At 32.9% G+C, this 12072-nt stretch overlaps 1 long non-coding RNA gene across 1 annotated transcript; it reads right to left on the minus strand.

Annotated features, from left to right (window-relative positions):
- Positions 1-5078: 5078 nt before the first annotated feature.
- LOC138340580 (uncharacterized) lies at positions 5079-10701 on the minus strand. Its single transcript, XR_011213247.1, has 2 exons — positions 6734-10701; positions 5079-5377 (listed from the first exon to the last, which is right to left on the minus strand). It is a non-coding gene; the product is annotated as an uncharacterized lncRNA (long non-coding RNA).
- Positions 10702-12072: the final 1371 nt, after the last annotated feature.

The raw sequence follows: 12072 nt of genomic DNA on the forward strand, positions 1-12072 counted from the left end.
AAAATCCTCTCGGTGCTAAGAATAACTCCCCACGGTGTCTTAAACATTCATTGACTATAGGATAAGGCGTACCATATCTCAACTAGCAAAGAGTACATATCCCTAGAGGGTACGTTTGAATACCTCATCTCAGCTCACAAAGGGTACCTAACCTCCAACCTATCTTTGGAAAGCTGTTGGAAATAGTGAGGTTGCTACTAAAAACTTCATCTAAACTAACAAAGAGTGTTATCCTTAAAATCCTCCTTTTCATTACAAGAGTTATTTAGAAATAGTAGGGATGGTCTAGACACATCATCTCTACTCACAAAGAGTTTCTACCCTACAATCCCCCATTTTTATTCATAACTTCATTCATTCATTCATATGTTTGTGAGTGTACGTGAGAACACCTTTCGCATAACCACCATTATTCATAACATTGACTTCTAAACATGATCATACTGCCTTCATCATAATACACGGACTATCATGATTCACATTCACGTTATACTTCTTTTGGACATAGTATCTTCAAGACACATTCTCAACTTCATATTAAACCTCATGAATATACATCATAAATCCCTTTACTTCACATGCAATGACTTCAAGGACATAATAAAAATTTTCATATATATTCATATACTTCAAGTAAACGTTGTCACCATAAGTGGATCATACCATTCAAGATCAATTCAACAAGAACTAGACATTTTAGATGAACATACCCTTTATCCAATCTTTGAACATTTTTTCTCAATTCTCCAATGTTTCATCATGATAAGGAATAAATGGAAGTACATAATAACAGTATAACATAAAAACAACACTACTATAACATTATCTAATCATATTCATCACACTCAATTTATAAGTCAAAATTTGAGAATTGCACGAACAGGGGTAAATTGAGTTTTTGATCATAAAACCATCACATTATACTATAAACATCATAATCCATACATTAAAACCTTTTCAAGGGAAGACCCTGCTTAGAATTTAAAATAGAAGATTTTAGGATTTTAAACCCTTTGGATGACTCCTTGAAAGAGAGAAGAATCAAGGATGAACTACTATGCCTTAGTTGAAGAAAATACCACAAAATTTGGGTTGAAATTCGAAAAATGTCGACATTCTTCATTGGACCTTCAAAACTTCATCAATGGAGGTTTTTGGATGAAAAAGGTTTTGGGGAGACTTAGTTATTAACTTGACAGTTTTGATTTGATTGGTGAATTGGGGTTAATGTTACTTAATAACTGTCCATAAGTAATACCCAAATTACACAAAACACCTATACACTAATTGGACTCTTTAACCAAGTCTAATTTGACATAAAAACAACGTGACCAAATAAGGACTTGGCTGCGTGTCGCGGGAACCCCTCCACATCTTGATTCTGGAATTAATTTTGAGATAGAATGGTTCATGTTGACCCTGTGTCGCAGGGAAAATTTTTCTCTTAAAGTGACATCTGCGTGACATTCAGGCGGTGTAACAAACAGGCTATTTTTGCAGCCTTCATGACACACCATGGACCCTTTTGTTGGTACTTTGAGAGTCATTCCCAGACATTTTAACGCTAGGTATGTCCCTATATGTACTAGGGTCATCCCCACTGATTTTAGAAACCAAAAAAACCTCAAAAGATGCTCAACAAAACAAAGACAACTAGCACACACTACGCTAATTTTCGAACGTCTTGGTCGTTCTTTGTCATTAGACTTTAATACACTTTAAACTGACTTATAACACAATTATTAATAATTTTAAAACCTTATTAACCCATAAAAATCATGATAGGATCTAGGTTGTCCTATTTTATTTTTAGGGTCGTTACATAAGTCTACCTAAAAAGATACCCTATCTATACATATATAGACTCATCATAGTCTATCATATTCACATGTAGCCATTTAGAGGAAATCATACATTTGCCTTACACATACATATATACCATATCATCCATCACATTGTTAATGTATAAAAGCTACAATATGATAGAACAATAATTAACATAGTAATACCGACAAGGTCATGTTCATAGCATATATAACACAGAAACACCGCTACAATAAGTGAAACACAAAAATAAATACAATTCAATATCAATTCTATACTTATTAGAGGAATTATGTCAACTCACTACCTTCCAATTTCAATCATTACCATTCCTTAGCCTTTTTAACCAATTCAGTTAACAAAAACTCTTAGCAATAGTAGTGTATACAATACTAAGCCAAAAACCAATCCATATCAGTGATCCAACAATATTCAATGTTGACATTATCATTATAATCCAGGTTATAAAAAATTCTATCATGATTTATACATATTCAATACCCCAATACAATCTACACATTAATTCAACAAGATTAAACCATGATCAGTTAACCCACTTTACAACCAAATCTAGGAATTCAAGGAATACAAGGATTCATAGAAGTATTGATCATAAAACTACCAATTAACATAATTTATTTCATAAAAAACTTGTTTCAAACTTTTTCATGCAAGAACTCACGCTTGGAATTAAAAATAGGAATTTATATGTTTTTGAATATCTTTAAAAAGCCTTTAGAATTGTCTCCTTGAATGTGACAAGAGTCAAAGATTAAATCCCCATACCTTATTTGAAGAATTTAGACTAAAGTGTTGAAAAAACAATGAAGAACTTTGAATCCTAGCTTCAACCTTTCTTCAAGTTTCAATGGAGTCTAGAGAGAACTTCTTTTGATCTTAGGGATTTTGTTTTTGTATAATTAGGTCTAAGTGTAGGTTTTAGAGTCATAAGTAAATTATTATACCATAAAAGACCCAATATAACTGTCCATGAATTAATTAATACCCTAGGTGAATCTCCCAAAGTGCTCTTGCCTGGGTCGAAACACCTGCAGAAAATTGCATGTGTCAATAGAAGGTTCTAGTCGATGGGGTGTTGATCAACCAATGGACCATACTTCTGGTCCATGATATTAATTAGAGACTTTAAATTTGGGGGCTTATCTCCCGCAAACAAGTGTGGAGAAACGCCACATAACTACGGAGCGTACACTAAACAAGGGGGTGTCATTTGGTACTAGTGGTTTGGGACAGCCTTTGGCAGTTTCATGCCAAGGTTTGGGTCCTCCTCAAGGACCCATAGAGTGGTCTTTGGAGATTTTTACCCGGAAGTTTCAACCATAAAAGTGTTCATAAAGGTGTTAGAACCCTCTCTTATCAATTTGAACTCAAAACAACACATAAAACATGCAATGGCACACTAAAAACATACTAGCAAACCAAAAGGCTAACTTTTGAACTTCATGGTAGTTCCTAGAAGTTTGACTTCCAAACTCCTCAAAATAACTTCGATTACTTTCATTCATCATTTTAAGACCTTATTAACTCATAAAACACATAATAGACTCTATTTTTACCTACTTTATTTTACAAATTGTAATTAAATCTTCTACCACAATTTTTGTCAATTCAGCAGATCTCGCGATTGAAGATATTGATGATATAAATTTAGGTCTTGTTGAATTTTATTCATATAAGAAGAGGGTTCTGATTACCCAACATAAGATAGTTCTAACACCTCCCATTTAGGAAAGTCTAGGAAGGAGTCCAATGGGCTGGTCAAGAACCTAAACTAGATGACAGGACCCTCCATAGAGCCCTAGATAGGTTGTGAAGGGGACCACAACCCATTATGGTGCTCGTTACGAGACGAAAATTTTTGCCTCAAGAAGGTTACCTCTCACGGATGCTTAGATGGTTCGTAAAGAGGGATATGGCTCATTAGGGTGATCGTGGAGGGATTCAGGTTTTTAGGGATTCTCCCCTGGCTATTGATCAAGGGACACGCATATAATAACTGCCCGTGAAGACCACACGGACCATGAAGTTGTATGTGAAGGGTGTTCATTATACATAGAATTCAGGTTAAATTTCAAATGGTCATATCGTTTAGAACAAATAGAAGGGTAGAATTTCTACATGACATGTTTCAAGGGATGTGGTAATGTTGACAACCTGTTTTGACTTTCCAGTGACCCACTTCATCATTTTTAAGGCAGGGGTTGTTGGGTATTTACTTAATTATATCAACAGAATCCTATGTTATTATTACTTCTACCCAAAGCCCTGTACAATGATTTCAAACCACCGAATAATCCAAAGTCAATCCATTACCTTTAATTCTCAAAAGAAGATCAAGCTCCTCCTCTTAATTATTTCCCTTTGTACAAGTATAGGGTTTCAAGTTCAAGCCTCCTATTCATGCATTTCTTCAAGATTTTGGCATCAAGGTACGATATTATTCACCTATGGAGTACTTTTTTTCATCGGGTATTAGATTCTCCAATTTTGTAAAACTAGAATTTCCAATTGACGTTCGGGTTCTTCTTTAAGGTCATGGGTTCCTTTCAATATTGATTCAATTTATTGTTTTATGAATTTTTATGTCTGTATTGAAGTAATTGCATGTATTAAAAATGATTTCAAATAAACCCATGCATAACCCATGTTTTCTAAGCTATTGGGATATATCAAGTCTTACCAAAATAGGATTTCCTTTTCGTGCCATGTGGGTTTTGAACTATGAAATACATATTTATAAAAATATGTACGTGTTATCTCTATAAAACTGATGTAAATAAATTTGAAGATGCTTTGAGTGTAAAATTATAATCATTAATAATTATTGGAAATGTTATCTTTTATGAAAGTAATGTTTATAACTCTAGAGAGCTTTTGGAGGAATATATCTATATGTTCAACGAAGCTTGACCACTCATCCTGAATGACAACTAGGTTTGCCCTCAATGTTTTTTCAGGCCATTTTTATAAATCAGGTTTTCATTGTATGGTATAAAAATATGCTATCAATGATAAGAGACCATGATTTTAAAACCGTTTCCATTATAAGTAGGGAAATTCAAGCATTTGGTGAATGACTATGAGCTTTAAAACCTATTTTTAAAAAAAGATGTGCATGTTAAAAGGTTTTCTCACGCATGGTAAAAGGAGTTATCCTGTAATGACTTAAGAGCACTCCAAAGTCATTAGAAGGCATACCTATCTCACAAAGGACTTATACAAGACCTTAGACATCATTCATCGCAAATATATTAAGAGTAGTGCAAAATTAAATCTTTTTACAACAATAGTCAAACTCTTTATACAATATAAGAAAGAGCTAAGTCTCGTCATTGACATCTTAGACACAAGAAATATCATAGATTCACAACCCTTTAAATCAATTTGAAAATATATCTATAGTCTATTAGAATGTCGTTCTGAAAAAACAACTAAAATATAAACCATGTCCTCAAATCATACGAGGACATACAAAATTTTTGACAGAATTCTATTCCCAAGCATCACTTCTAAGAGAATCCTCACTTGCCACCTACACTTGTAGATATAGAGAAAACATATGGAATTAGCATGTTGAATGCACTAAGTATGGTGAACATGCCAGGAAATCATTCTAAAATAGAAATTTACTTTAAGATATGCTTTTCATGCTCTTTCGATAAAAATCTTATAAAACAAGTATAAGAAACATGTTCAAGTCTATCTGCACATATTGGACATATTAAAGTATTCCACAAGATGTGACCATAACCATTTAGAATAAATTTAATCATTTAGACTCCCTACCCAAGGTTACTCTAAGACCCACCTAAGTAAGATATGAAGACATCACCCATACACATCCAATCCTACCTAAGAAACTGTCAAAGCTACCTCAGACAAGAACCTTTGAATTCAACATACTTCCTTTAAGTCAAAAATATTCATTTAAAACCATTTAAAAGACAACTAATCAATTAGAAGACTTCACATATTGGTCTTGAAAGACCTAGGGAACTCATCCTATCACCTTCAAGGCATTACACCTTTTAAGTTCTTTCGCCACACTTAAAAAGTGTAGCCTTTGACCTAAGGGCATACTTTCCGACTTTAGACAAAAATTTTAGGGGGTAGCCAAAGCAAGCGTACCTTTTGATCAAAGGCCACATTTTTTAAGTGTTGCTTCAAATGCTACACTTTAAAAGTGTTGCCTAAAAGCTTCAAAGGCTAAGATTTTAGAACATCATATGGTAACACTTTTCATGACCTCAAGGTACATTTTTCAAGTGTGGCCTCTACTGTCATAGGCCACACTCACAAAACGTAGCATTTGTTACCTCCTCTAAAGTTACACTTATAAAGTTTATTTTTTAATTTATATTGCACAATTTGAGATGAATAAGCCACACAAATAAAGTTCTATTTCCACACTCTAAAAGTGTGCCAATGTTATATAGGCTATAAATATTATCTTAAAATATCGATATGATTAATTTTATTTTTTGCATATTTCTGATCTCCCCTTACACAATACTATCTTAATTAGTTAAGTCTAAGGAATAATTTACAATTTGAATATATAATAAGTATATTGTCTCGAATACAATTACTAAAAATCAATATTACAATATGTATACTTGTAATTAATTTCACAAAACCAAAACAAAATTAATCAAAATTGTTCAAGAAGTCTTCATCAATCACATAACTCTCCATATATTTGAGATCCTTGCTTCATTCATGCATTAATTTCTTAGGAAATCAAACCACATGTAAGATGTATGACTACAAATAATATTAATTACTGGAATATGTTCATGAAAGAAACATTTTTTCCTAGACTATTTGCAGCCATCAAAAGAAAATCCATCAAAAACTCAAATTAAGTGCATCAAAAATAGAAACATACCAAGATTTGATTGAATTTAAGCAAAAAGTGGTGAAAGAGAACTATAGAACATCTGCCACAATCATAAGATAAGGTTAGATAGAACGAAAGCGAACAATGTCAGGCTGAAGCAACTAGTGTAAACATATAAATTACACAAACATAACAACCTAATGTAGTAAAAATTTTATATATCCATTCATTAATTAGCAGTTTCATTTGGGGATGAGACAAGCTATGGTTTCTCTTCATTCACAACCATTTTCACATCTTCATCTTAAAGTGAGTACTAGATGTTATTAAGTTTTACTTTGATCTAGCAAGATATGCCTATAGCGTAGGGGATAAGATTGACACAATCTAGTTCAAATATATATTAGATTTTCTTTTGATAGTTGAGAAATCTCTGAGGGCCTTTCAATCTCTAGTACGGGTCTAAGTTCTCAGATTTCAGTAACAAACTCAACAAAACATATAACTTTTAAAAAATAAAATAGCTGAAAACTTGTCTTTACTCAAGAAGAAACATATTGCATCATCATTGATTTTTTCATACCAATTTGAACTTCGATTCACTCTATTAAATTCTAAACATTGAGCCTTGAAAGAAGTGCTAACCAAAAATGAGATGTCATCATCACTTAAATTTACAACTCCACATGTAAAAGTCAGAAAACATTTCATTTTTGAAAATTAAAATAGTAAGCACACGTAAAAGTCAAAATACATTTAGGGTATTTACCTCCGTTTGCACCATATCAATAGCACAAACTTTCCTTTTCTCCGAAAAAGAAAAATGAAATAATATGTAAATCATAGAATATAGCTAGAGGCATACACTACGACAAGCATTCAATAGGTCTTACCAGCAAAACTATACTGCAGTATCAGATAATCTCCCACAAGACACACAATCTTGAGGTCTATGATTGTTTTCACTACCCAACTATTAACATGTTTCAAAAACGCACCTGTAATGTCCTCCTTCTTTTTTCTCTATATTTCACAAAAAATCAACTTAGTCTGAAGTCAAAGCGGAAACAATACTACCTGATCTCACTACAGTTAGTAGGGAAAAGATGATTATGAATGTCTTATCTTGAGTTGGTCCTGGATGGATATTAACAAGCAAGCCCATACTTCATAATACTCCTAATAACTTCTTTTAGAAAAAAGAAGAAAAACAAAACTAATAAGCTGCATATGTATCACATCCGAAATACTAATGCAATTAGAAAAGCACAAATCTTCCTATATGAAATCACTAAACATATTTAATAGGGATGCGATGTTTCCTATAAAAAAATTATTGTAATGACCTTGTGAATATCATGAAATGCAAATAAATCTGAACAACTCTGTTTTTTTGAAAAATATCTTGTTCTTGGTAGACTTTTTTAAGAAGTAATGATATTTCTAATGGCACCACGAATAATGAAAAAGTTAATAATAAAGACTTCTCTTTTTGGGGGAGTTGATATAAGGAATTCATATAGCCAATCTAGGTAATAATTCACGTGACATAATAATACTAGAGAATTTCTTAAAAGTGTTTTCTTCTATGAACACGACATGCCACTAAAAATATATAACCATATATTGCGTTTACTACCTAAAATATACACCAAGCACATAATTTTTGATAGGTTATTTGACTTCATATCCAAGAATGAATTAATAATCTAAATACCTGGAATCATAGTATGTATTATCTACGATGAAACTGTGGACTCCACAAGTCTGCAAGACTGCATTCCGTGTAATTTCTTCAAAAAATCAGAAATCCCTTGTGTACAGGAAAACCTATTGTAAAACACAAAGAAAACATTTATCACAAGAGAACAATTTTGAAATAAAAGAAGAATGCCTTACGAGCTGATGCTATTTTCTTTATTTCTCTTTGTGCTTATTTGGCTACAAACATTTGAAAATATGGTTGTCCGAAGAGGTATTATAATCTAAATGGAAGTGGTTTAGGAACCATTGAGAATATTCTATTCTCAAGTATGTGAAAACATCCTGCAATGATGTAAACAATATACTTTAAGAATTATATTGCAGAAGAGAGGTATAAAGAATTACTACTTTATATCTTAGTAGTTATAAAATACATTCTTTCTTTTTGAAATAGGACATATGAAATAACTTGTTATCAACTTTCTTGTTTTAGTACCAACAACAAGAAATGTAATCGTCGTAACATCTTTTCGACCTACTTTTTGCTCCACAGTTTCCTTTCGGCAGATGTAATCAGTTAGGATATGGATTGTATGTCTGTGGGTGCACTGAATGGAGGAAACAACACACTATTTTTTAGAAGGCAAATTATAAAACAGAGAATTTAATTTGGAAGAGTGGAATAAATTAGTATAACCTGGAGGGTCAATATATGTTTATCTATGGTAAACGTTTATATACTTGTGTAAAGAAAGAGTGAGACAAAAAGAGAGGGAACTGACATGTGTCCACTACCTAAAACTACAGGAGGAGACTCTAACAAAAAAATAAGTTAAATTTTGTAATTAGTGGGAAGGGCACATACAATCTTTTTTCCTCGATTAAACAAGAAATTATGCATAACAAACATCAAAGAGGACTTTATCCTAAGAAACCAAAACAACAAGATGATATCATTTCAACATGTAATAAATTAAACATTAAACGCATCCATCATATACACATTTCAACAAACTCAACCATCCGAGTAATGAAACACCTAACCATCACTAATCGTAGTGTATAATAAAAAAAACTAGCATGAGGATTCAAGATTTTAATACTATGGTCAGGAGTACTTCTCAGTGGCAATGGGAGTAAGTCTAGTAGAAATAAATCTACTTGCGATCTTTTTCAAATATTTTATACTACTGAAGAAGCTTCCAAGACTTATCAATTTAAGATTCACATGTTTCATAAACTAGTCAAGGAAAAGCAGCAGTAACATACTTCTAAAAAAATAATGTTGGAAAAGATGAATTAGCGACTACTAAATGAGGACACGATAACCTACCTGGTCATGACCGATCTCAGCCAAAATCAGCTTATCAATCTAAGGATAAACATAAATCACATACTTAAATAATGGCTAATGTGCACCATGAAGAACCATCTGATGCGTAATACTACTACAAGATAGGAACCTAAAAATCAATACAAAACACATCAATACATAAGAAAATGAAAACCCACAAATGAAACATCTTAGCCCGCACACTAAACCTAAACATAAAAAATAGAAACGCATAGATCATAATTTTTTTTAAAAAAACCCTACAAATAGGTCTGTCCTTTAATGAAAAAGGGAGTAGTAATTTATATTGACAACATCAATGGAGCTCAGAAACATCACCTTCAAAACAGAATTGTTGTACATCTAAAGAGAGTTAAAATTTGACATATACTTTCAAACCAATTGGTTTGCTATCAAACCAACTTACAGATTTGTTCATAACTTACTCAAATGATTTCCAGTAGTAATATGCCTAGGTCTCCCTTTGACGTCCATGATTTTTGAGACTTTCTTCTGTACTATTAAATTTAAGCTTTAAAATTGCAAAGTACTCGATTCCTTTTAAACAAAAAACAAAAATTCAATCAATTGACAATAACATTGTTTTTGGTACTAGATGATTAGTAGATAATATGAAGGAATATCGGCATATGATTCTAAAGATTGAAAGAATCATACTTTCCCTTGACGAAATTCGTATTTGAGAAATATTTAGCTTAGATCTTATGTTCTTCACCTTTGCCTCTTATGTTTTTCGATCTTTATTTGTTTAGCTTAAACTCTTCAAATAAATCTTTTTCTGGAGAAGAGAATCGCAGTATCGAAGAAATCTTCAACACAATTCTTCGAACTTCAGCTTAACTCTTCAATCATTAGCTTAATTCATCCATCGTAGCTCTTCGAATTGGTATTTTATAGAAAGAGTAAAATGTCTTCTAGAGAAAGAGTAAAGCTGGAGAGAGAGTAGAGAAAGAGTAAAGCGTGTTCTGGACCCTGGAGAAGAAAAAGGTGTTATCAATTATAAATTTTTCATTAATTAGTTTTTTTGGTCAATAAAAATGGGAGGGAGAGTTGAAAATTTTTAGGAAATAATATATTTTGTGAAAACTTTAAGGCCACACATTTAATATGTTGTTTTTACAACTAAAACAAAGGACATTTGAGAAGTGTGTCCATATAGGTAAATAATTGTAGCCATTTATTTTATATTTTAACAAAACTTATAAAGTGTAGCTTATACCATTAAAGATTACACTTGTGAAGTGTTGCCAAAATTATCGTAGCTAAAAGTTAAAAATTTTGGCTACCCTTTTAAAGCATTCTCAAAACTACTTTAGGCAAAAGTTTACAAGTGTAGTCCAGAATAAGTGTTGCTACAGACACAAAATAGTGTAGTGAGGCCTACTCATTCCATGTGTAGAAAGAGTTCCATTAGATTACCCACACGTTGTAGATTCCATCCAATAACTAGAATGTACATCCTATATAATGAGATAATGCATTAATTGACATAGGCCATATAATGTAGGTATGAAATATGGTGTCATAAGGACGCCACACCGTGGAAGGTGTTCTACTTCCCAAGGGTAGAACTAAGATGCATCCCATGTTGGCACATGGTTAAGGGATATCAAGAGGTTCTTTGTACTGTTGTCTCGTTTAAAGTAGGGCTATTACCACAAGCATATCCACTTGGTGCTTTGCCTTTGTTCTCATATAATAAATCATTCCCTAGGTGTATTAAAGAAGGTACCATCACTAAGACCTACCAACTCCTAACATATTTTCCAAGGATAATTGATATACCGTGGTGTCACGGTATTTTTAATGCTTTTTCCTTAAGTTTAGTGTGTGTCCAAAAACCTTTTTGTAATGTTTTTATGTAAGTTTCTCTTTATTTGACAGGAAATCTATCTAAAAGATTAAAGCAAAGGTTTTTGAGCAAGAAATGCAGAAAAGTACAACTTACGGAGCTTGTGGCGGTCTGTCGTGCTTGTTATGGTCCGTAGGTTGCATTGTAGTGAAGCTGCTGAAGGAAGATGGGGAAATATGACCAAGTGTGCGGTTACTGAGAGCGTGACGTACCCTCGTATCCATGACGGTCCGTACTGCTGGTTTGTCATGAAGATTAGAGAAGTAGTCTCAGTACCTAAATTCCAAGAGTTCAAGTGTAATGGAACGGAGACCCTCGATGGACCGTTGTGCCTGTGATGATCCTTTATACCTACGACGTGGGTAATGAAGAGAGTAGTAGAATAATTTTCAAAGTATGGGACAACGAATTCCATGACAGCCCGTGGTGACCACAACTACCCATTGCGAGGTTCGTTGACTCAGCCGCGTTTTGACA

The sequence above is a fragment of the Solanum lycopersicum genome, chromosome 12 (genome assembly GCF_036512215.1).
Source record: "Solanum lycopersicum chromosome 12, SLM_r2.1".
NCBI lineage: Eukaryota > Viridiplantae > Streptophyta > Magnoliopsida > Solanales > Solanaceae > Solanum > Solanum lycopersicum.